This window comes from Salmo trutta, chromosome 37 (assembly GCF_901001165.1).
Source record: "Salmo trutta chromosome 37, fSalTru1.1, whole genome shotgun sequence".
Lineage (NCBI taxonomy): Eukaryota > Metazoa > Chordata > Actinopteri > Salmoniformes > Salmonidae > Salmo > Salmo trutta.
The window spans coordinates 17,659,035-17,667,118 of record NC_042993.1 but is presented as its reverse complement, the minus strand read 5'-3'; positions in this window follow the sequence as shown (position 1 = coordinate 17,667,118).

Genomic DNA, 8,084 nt, shown 5'->3' with positions numbered 1-8,084 from the left:
CAAAATCTAATTTATTTACAAGTTAAATGTAAAGAATATTAACCAGGCTGTTAAGACAGTATAATCAATCACACATTCTGAACAGCAATGGAGAAATGTATTTACAAGTTGTAGGCCGATATGTGATTCTTATCTATTCAGGTTAGCAGTATACAGCAAAAGCATAGGACTATTACCTAGTTTAAAAAAATTATAACAAAGGCAAGATTATTTACAAGCTATTTTGTCATGATTATGGATCAAGGTCAGCAAAGGGTCTTTTGTAGAGTTTAAAATGTACTACAAGAGACAACAAGGCTACATGGCTAACAGTACACAGTATGATCAAGCTTTCAGAACAACAATGGAGAACATTCTTTACAAGTTATAGGCCTCTATGTGTTGATTTTTCAATCAAGGTCAGCAGTATACATTAAAGGTCCATTAACTAAGTTTTCTAAACCAATAACAGAGACACGATTGGAAGATAATACATAATACAGAGAGGTGTTTATTATCTATCAAGGTCAGTAGTCATTTTCTGTAGAGTTTAAAATGCATTACGTAGTAATTTTCTCTCTGATAACTCAATTAAAACATACCATCGCATGCCATTGTGACAAAGTGTAGCCACATTGCCCTCTAATAAGACTGCTTTACAGAACAAGTACACATAAACACCACTACCGTCTGACTGTTTTCTAAAATAGGGACACCGATGAGGAAATTCATAGTATAGTGTCACATCCACCACAAATCCATACATTGCCAGATACTGTAATGCCAGGTATTTCTGAAGTGGAAGTAGTTTATCCTTTCATTCTCTTTCATATTGGCTTAAGGAATCCATCATTGTAATGGAATGGAATGCAATTACTGCTGCTAACTACAGTATATGTTGCATATCTATGGCTATAACTGTCCAATGTGACTTTAAGTTCACAGGCACTATCACATTCTCAAAAGCCACCAATTGTGCACCGTTCCAGGCACATTTGGTGTAATCTCTTTGCTGTCACAAAAATAGACTCTGTAATTCCTGACTTGCAAAAGATGCAAGGGACATTAACACAAATTGTTCCTTCAGATGTGACTTCAAAAGATCATTGTACCTGTCAATTATTCTATCCTTGAACCACTTGTTGTCATGGCTTAATAATCCTCTTTAGTAAGTGGAGATGGAAGAGTTTTGGTTGCCTTTGTTTAGAACTCGATGAGTCATTCTTTGTGCATTTGTCAGAGCACAGATGACTTTTGTCTTTTTGAAGAAAATGTAATACTTTTCCACTGTGTTTCTTCTGTTATGATACCAGATAGAACACAGCTTGCTTCAGGAGTTCTTGGACCTTCTCTAAGGTAATACCATGTATTACGTTGAAGAGAAAGAAGTGGGTGGAGTAAGGAGTCACCAGTACTCTGTTAAACCCGTTGCCCAGCACAAGAGACCCATTTAAGTTTTGCAGACTCTATTGAGTAATTCCAATAACACATATTTTATTAGAAGTGTATTTCTTTAAATATAGTCTACACAATAGCTTTCGATATGACAGTATTTCTGTAAACTTTTAAAAGAAATGCTGGTATAAATAATAGAATATGTCAAATTATCCATGTATTTTTTCAGAGGTGGTTGTAATGCAGTGAAAAACAGTTGTACTGCACTAGAGTGCAAAAAAAGGATATTCCCAAGTTTAGCATGTCTTTGCAGGGGGCCTCTTGTTTTTATTTTTTTATAATCTATGATGGTGCTGCCAGTACAAACAACTAAATTACTACTTATAAACATTACATTTACCCCAACTCTGTTTAATTTAAAAGTTTTGATGATATTTTCAGTCCTGAAGTTGAACCTTTAACTGACAGTTTGAAATTTACTGGGTGGGGTTCAACTGAAGGTGTCATTTAAAAAAAATGCACCCCCATCCCCAACATTAAAACACATTTTCACATGACCCTCCCCCTGTAAAAAAATGCACCCCCATCCCCAACATTAAAACATATTTTCACATGACCCTCCCCCTGTACTGTAAAAAAATGGCACACCCTTCCCCCTCATAGAATTAACTCACAATAATGTTTACGACCGCAAATAACAATAACTGTGGTGACCAGGCGTTTATAAACGTGGGTTTGGACTTTGTCACTTAAGCATGCTTTTGTGGCACAGTCACCTTGGTGATAAAAACATCATGCCAGGGCAAGCCCTTATTTTAAGTGTTTCTTAAATCCCCTATGGGAAATATTAAGGGTGTTAAAATTATTGGAACCATTTCCTTGTTTGACAGCTAGATTTCTGGGTATTGTGACATCTCCACTATGGGGAGATTATTATGGACAAAAGTGCGAGATTATTTTTATTTGTCAAACAGCAGCCATTCATCGATCATCATGTCACCATAATAAGACCCTTGATACTTTACTCCATAAAAAGGTTGGATGTGTAACGCCCTGGCCATAGAGAGGGGTTTTTGTTCTTTATTTTGGTTAGGCCAGGGTGTTACATTGGGTGGGCGTTCTATGTTCATTTTTCTATGTTTTTGTATTTCTTTGTTTTGGGCCGTGTGTGGCTCCCAATCAGGCACAGCTGTAGTTTGTTGTTGCTGATTGGGAGTCACACATAAGGAGCCTGTTTTTCCTTTGGGTTTTGTGGGGGATTGTTTCTGTTTAGAGTGTTTCCTAACAGGACTGTTTTGCTGTCGTGTTTTGTTCATTTTTGTAGTGTTCTCTTTGTTCTAATTAAATTTCAAGATGAACACTAACTCCGCTGCACCTTGGTCTACTCTCTCTTCCGACAGCCGTTACAGGATGGAAACCTTACATTTTCACTGCAGCCTAGAGTAGAATTTTGTACTCACTTGAAAACAATAATGCAATTATTCATTGTATTGTGGTGCTGTCGGTTAGTCTAGGTAGGATAACTGTATTGTCCCTAAACAAGATTAATAGGGGAGCTTTTTGAGCTGCATGTCTCATGTCTTCACTGTTCAAATCAAATTGAATTCTATTTGTCACATGCGCCGAATACAACAGGTGTAGACCTTACCGTGAAATGCTCACTTACTAGCCCTTAACCAACAATGCAGAGTAAAAAAAGTTTGCTAAATAGACTAAAGGACAAATAGTAACACAATAAAATAACAATAACGAGGATATATACAAGGGTACCAGTACCGAGTCAACGTGCAAGGGTACGGGTAAGTTGAGGTAATATGTACAGTTGAAGTCGGAAGTTTACATACACTTAGGTTGGAGTCATTAAAACTCGTTTTTCAACCACTCCACAAATTTCTTGTGAACAAACTATAGTTTTGGCAAATTGGTTAGGACATCTACTTTGTGCTTGTAATTTTTCCAACAATTGTTTACAGAAAGATTATTTCATTTATAATTGTAACGATCGTCGAAAGGAGTAGACCAAGGTGCAGCGTGGTACGTGTTCATCTTGAATTTATTTGAACTCAGAACACTTCAACAAAAGAATAAACAATGACGTCACGTCTTGCAGGCTACAACGAGCAGTACAAAAATAAGATCCCACAACTACAGGTGGGGAAAGGCTGCCTAAGTATGATTCCTAATCAGAGACAATGATAGACAGCTGCCTCTGATTAGGAACCATACTCGGCTCAACACAAAGAAATATAAACCATAGAATGCCCATCCCACACCCTGACCTAACAACCTAAAGAAATAAACCATCTCTCTCAGGTCAGGGTGTGACAATAATTCACTGTATCACAATTCCAGTGGGTCAGAAGTTTATATACACTAAGATGACTGTGCCTTTAAACAGCTTGGAAAATTCCAGAAAATGATGTCATGCCTTTAGAAGCTTCTGATAGGCTAATTGACATAATTTGAGTCAATTGGAGGTGTACCTGTGGATGTATTTCAAGGCCTACCTTCAAACTCAGTGCCTCTTTGCTTGACATCATGGGAGAATCAAAAGAAATCAGCCAAGACCTCAGAAAAAACTTCCACAAGTCTGGTTCATCCTTGGGAGCAATTTCCAAATGCCTGAAGGTACCACGTTCATCTGTACAAACAATAGTACGCAAGTATATACACCATGGGACCACACAGCCGTCATACCACTCAGGAAGGAGATGCGTTCTGTCTCCTAGAGATTAACGTACTTTGGTGCGAAATGTGCAAATCAAGCCCAGAACAACAGCAAAGGACCTTGTGAAGATGCTGGAGGAAACAGGTACAAAAGTATCTATCTCCAAAGTAAAACGAGTCCTATATAGACATAACCTGAAAGGCCGCTCAGCAAGGAAGAAGCCACTGCTCCAAAACCACCATAAAAAAGCAAGACTATGGTTTGCAACTGCACATGGGGAAAAATATTGTACTTTCTGGAGAAATGTCCTCTGGTCTGATGAAACAAAACTAGAACTGTTTGGCCATAATGACTATCGTTATGTTTGGAGGAAAAAGGGGGAGGCTTGAAAGCTGAAGAACACCATCCCAACCGTGAAGCACGAGGGTGGCAGCCTCATGTTGTGGGGGTGCTTTGCTGCAGGAGGGACTGGTGCACTTCACAAAATAGATGGCATCATGAGGTAGGAAAATAATGTGGATATATTGAAGCAACATCTCAAGACATCAGTCAGGAAGTTAAAGCTTGGTCGCAAATGGGTCTTCCAAATGGACAATGACCCCAAGCATACTATCAAAGTTGTGGCAAAATGGCTTAAGGACAACAAAGTCAAGGTATTGGAGTGGCCATCACAAAGCCCTGACCTCAATCCTATAGAAAATTTGTGGGGAGAACTGAAAAAGCGTGTGCGAGCAAGGAGGCCTACAAACCTGACTCAGTTACACCAGCTCTGTCAGGAGGAATGGGCCAAAATTCACCCAACATATTGTGGGAAGTTTTGGAAGGCTACCCGAATCGTTTGACCCAAGTTAAACAATTTAAAGGCAATGCTAACAAATACTAATTGAGTGTATGTAAACTACTGACCCACTGGGAATGTGATGAAAGAAATAAAAGCTGAAATAAATCATTCTCTACTATTATTCTGACATTTGACATTCTTAAAATAAAGTGGTGATCCTTACTGACCTAAGACAGGGAATTTTTTCTAGGATTAAATGTCAGGAATTGTTTAAATGTATTTGGCTAAGGTGTATGTAATCTTCTGACTTAAAGGTAGGGGTAAAGTGACTATGCATAGATAATAAACAGAGAGTAGCAGCAGCGTGTGTGTGTGTGGAGTCGTCAATATGCATGTGTGTGTTTTGTGTGTGTGTGTGTTGGAGTGTCAGTGTAGCATGTGTGGGTGTGTGGTTATGTGTGGGTGTGTGGTTATGTGTGGGTGTGTGGCTGTGTGTGGTTATGTGTGGGTGTGTGGCTATGTGTGGGTGTGTGGCTGTGTGTGGCTATGTGTGGGTGTGTGGTTATGTGTGGGTGTGTGGTTATGTGTGGGTGTGTGGTTATGTGTGGGTGTGTGGTTATGTGTGGGTGTGTGGCTATGTGTGGGTGTGTGGCTATGTGTGGGTGTGTGGTTATGTGTGGGTGTGTGGTTATGTGTGGGTGTGTGGTTATGTGTGGGTGTGTGGTTATGTGTGGGTGTGTGGCTATGTGTGGGTGTGTGGCTATGTGGGGTGTGTGGTTATGTGTGGGTGTTGTGTTATGTGTGGGTGTGTGGTTATGTGTGGGTGTGTGGTTATGTGTGGGTGTGTGGTTATGTGTAGGTGTGTGGTTATGTGTGGGTGTGTGGTTATGTGTGGGTGTGTGGTTATGTGGTTATGTGTGGGTGTGTGGGTTATGTGTGGGTGTGTGGTTATGTGTGGGTGTGTGGTTATGTGTGGGTGTGTGGTTATGTGTGGGTGTGTGGCTATGTGTGGGTGTGTGGTTATGTGTGGGTGTGTGGTTATGTGTGGGTGTGTGGGTGTGTGGTTATGTGTGGGTGTGTGGTTATGTGTGGGTGTGTGGTTATGTGCGGGTGTGTGGTTATGTGTGGGTGTGTGGTTATGTGGTTATGTGTGGGTGTGTGGTTATGTGTGGGTGTGTGGTTATGTGTGGGTGTGTGGTTATGTGTGGGTGTGTGGTTATGTGCGGGTGTGTGGTTATGTGTGGGTGTGTGGTTATGTGGTTATGTGTGGGTGTGTGGTTATGTGTGGGTGTGTGGTTATGTGTGGGTGTGTGGTTATGTGTGGGTGTGTGGTTATGTGTGGTTGTGTGGTTATGTGTGGGTGTGTGGTTATGTGTGGGTGTGTGGTTATGTGTGGGTGTGTGGTTATGTGTGGGTGTGTGGTTATGTGTGGTTATGTGGTTATGTGTGGGTGTGTGGTTATGTGTGGGTGTGTGGTTATGTGTGGGTGTGTGGTTATGTGTGGGTGTGTGGTTATGTGTGGTTATGTGGCTATGTGTGGGTGTGTGGTTATGTGTGGGTGTGTGGTTATGTGTGGGTGTGTGGTTATGTGTGGGTGTGTGGTTATGTGCGGGTGTGTGGTTATGTGCGGGTGTGTGGTTATGTGCGGGTGTGTGGTTATGTGTGGGTGTGTGGTTATGTGCGGGTGTGTGGTTATGTGGTTATGTGTGGGTGTGTGGTTATGTGTGGGTGTGTGGTTATGTGTGGGTATGTGGTTATGTGTGGGTGTGTGGTTATGTGTGGGTGTGTGGTTATGTGTGGGTGTGTGGTTATGTGTGGTTGTGTGGTTATGTGTGGGTGTGTGGTTATGTGTGGGTGTGTGGTTATGTGTGGGTGTGTGGTTATGTGTGGGTGTGTGGTTATGTGTGGTTATGTGGCTATGTGTGGGTGTGTGGTTATGTGTGGGTGTGTGGTTATGTGTGGGTGTGTGGTTATGTGTGGGTGTGTGGTTATGTGCGGGTGTGTGGTTATGTGCGGGTGTGTGGTTATGTGCGGGTGTGTGGTTATGTGCGGGTGTGTGGTTATGTGCGGGTGTGTGGTTATGTGCGGGTGTGTGGTTATGTGCGGGTGTGTGGTTATGTGCGGGTGTGTGGTTATGTGCGGGTGTGTGGTTATGTGCGGTTGTGTGGTTATGTGCGGGTGTGTGGTTATGTGCGGGTGTGTGGTTATGTGTGGTTGTGTGGTTATGTGTGGGTGTGTGGTTATGTCTGGGTGTGTGGTTATGTGTGGGTGTGTGGTTATGTGTGGGTGTGTGGTTATGTGTGGGTGTGTGGTTATGTGTGGTTGTGTGGTTATGTGTGGGTGTGTGGTTATGTGTGGGTGTGTGGTTATGTGTGGGTGTGTGGTTATGTGTGGGTGTGTGGTTATGTGTGGGTGTGGGTGTGTGGTTATGTGGTTATGTGTGGGTGTGTGGTTATGTGTGGGTGTGTGGTTATGTGTGGGTGTGTGGTTATGTGTGGGTGTGTGGTTATGTGTGAGTGTGTGGTTATGTGTGGGTGTGTGGTTATGTGTGGGTGTGTGGTTATGTGTGGGTGTGTGGTTATGTGTGGGTGTGTGGTTATGTGTGGGTGTGTGGTTATGTGTGAGTGTGTGGTTATGTGTGGGTGTGTGGTTATGTGTGGGTGTGTGGTTAGAGTCCAGTGCGTGTACATCGATCCTGTGCAAGAGAGTCAGTGCAAAAAAAAATACGAATAAATAAGAATACAATAAGGAATGCAAATACTTCTTTCATGCACAATGATACACCTCACCTCTCCTCTGCCTATTAGCTGTTCATGTTTTTTCTGGTGGGTTCATATTGAAAGTTGGTCAGGCTTTGGATGCTTTTATGTGTGGTATGATTGCTAGTTAGCCTATTGCAGATCTTGACAAACGATCCACTTTCCAGTATTGTCACTATGAATGGTGGATAGAGGACAGGCTAGACAGACTGGTAGACTACATTGACCTGTGGTAGTAAAAGTACCAAACACCTTGATATAGGGGAGGTGCATGCAAGCAGATGAGGAAATTATGCAAAAGAGCGAATATAAACCATGGAAAAAATGCACTACCCTGCCCAGTGCCCAATAAAAAAAAACACAACCCTCTAAGCAAAAAGGTAGACAACCCTCCCCGTATGTTGCCCCCCGCGCCCCTGACATTTCCGTCGGTACTGAACGTCTGCAGTCTGACCACCAGAGGACGTTGTTTACTCCTACGGGAGGCGTGGTCTGCATTTGC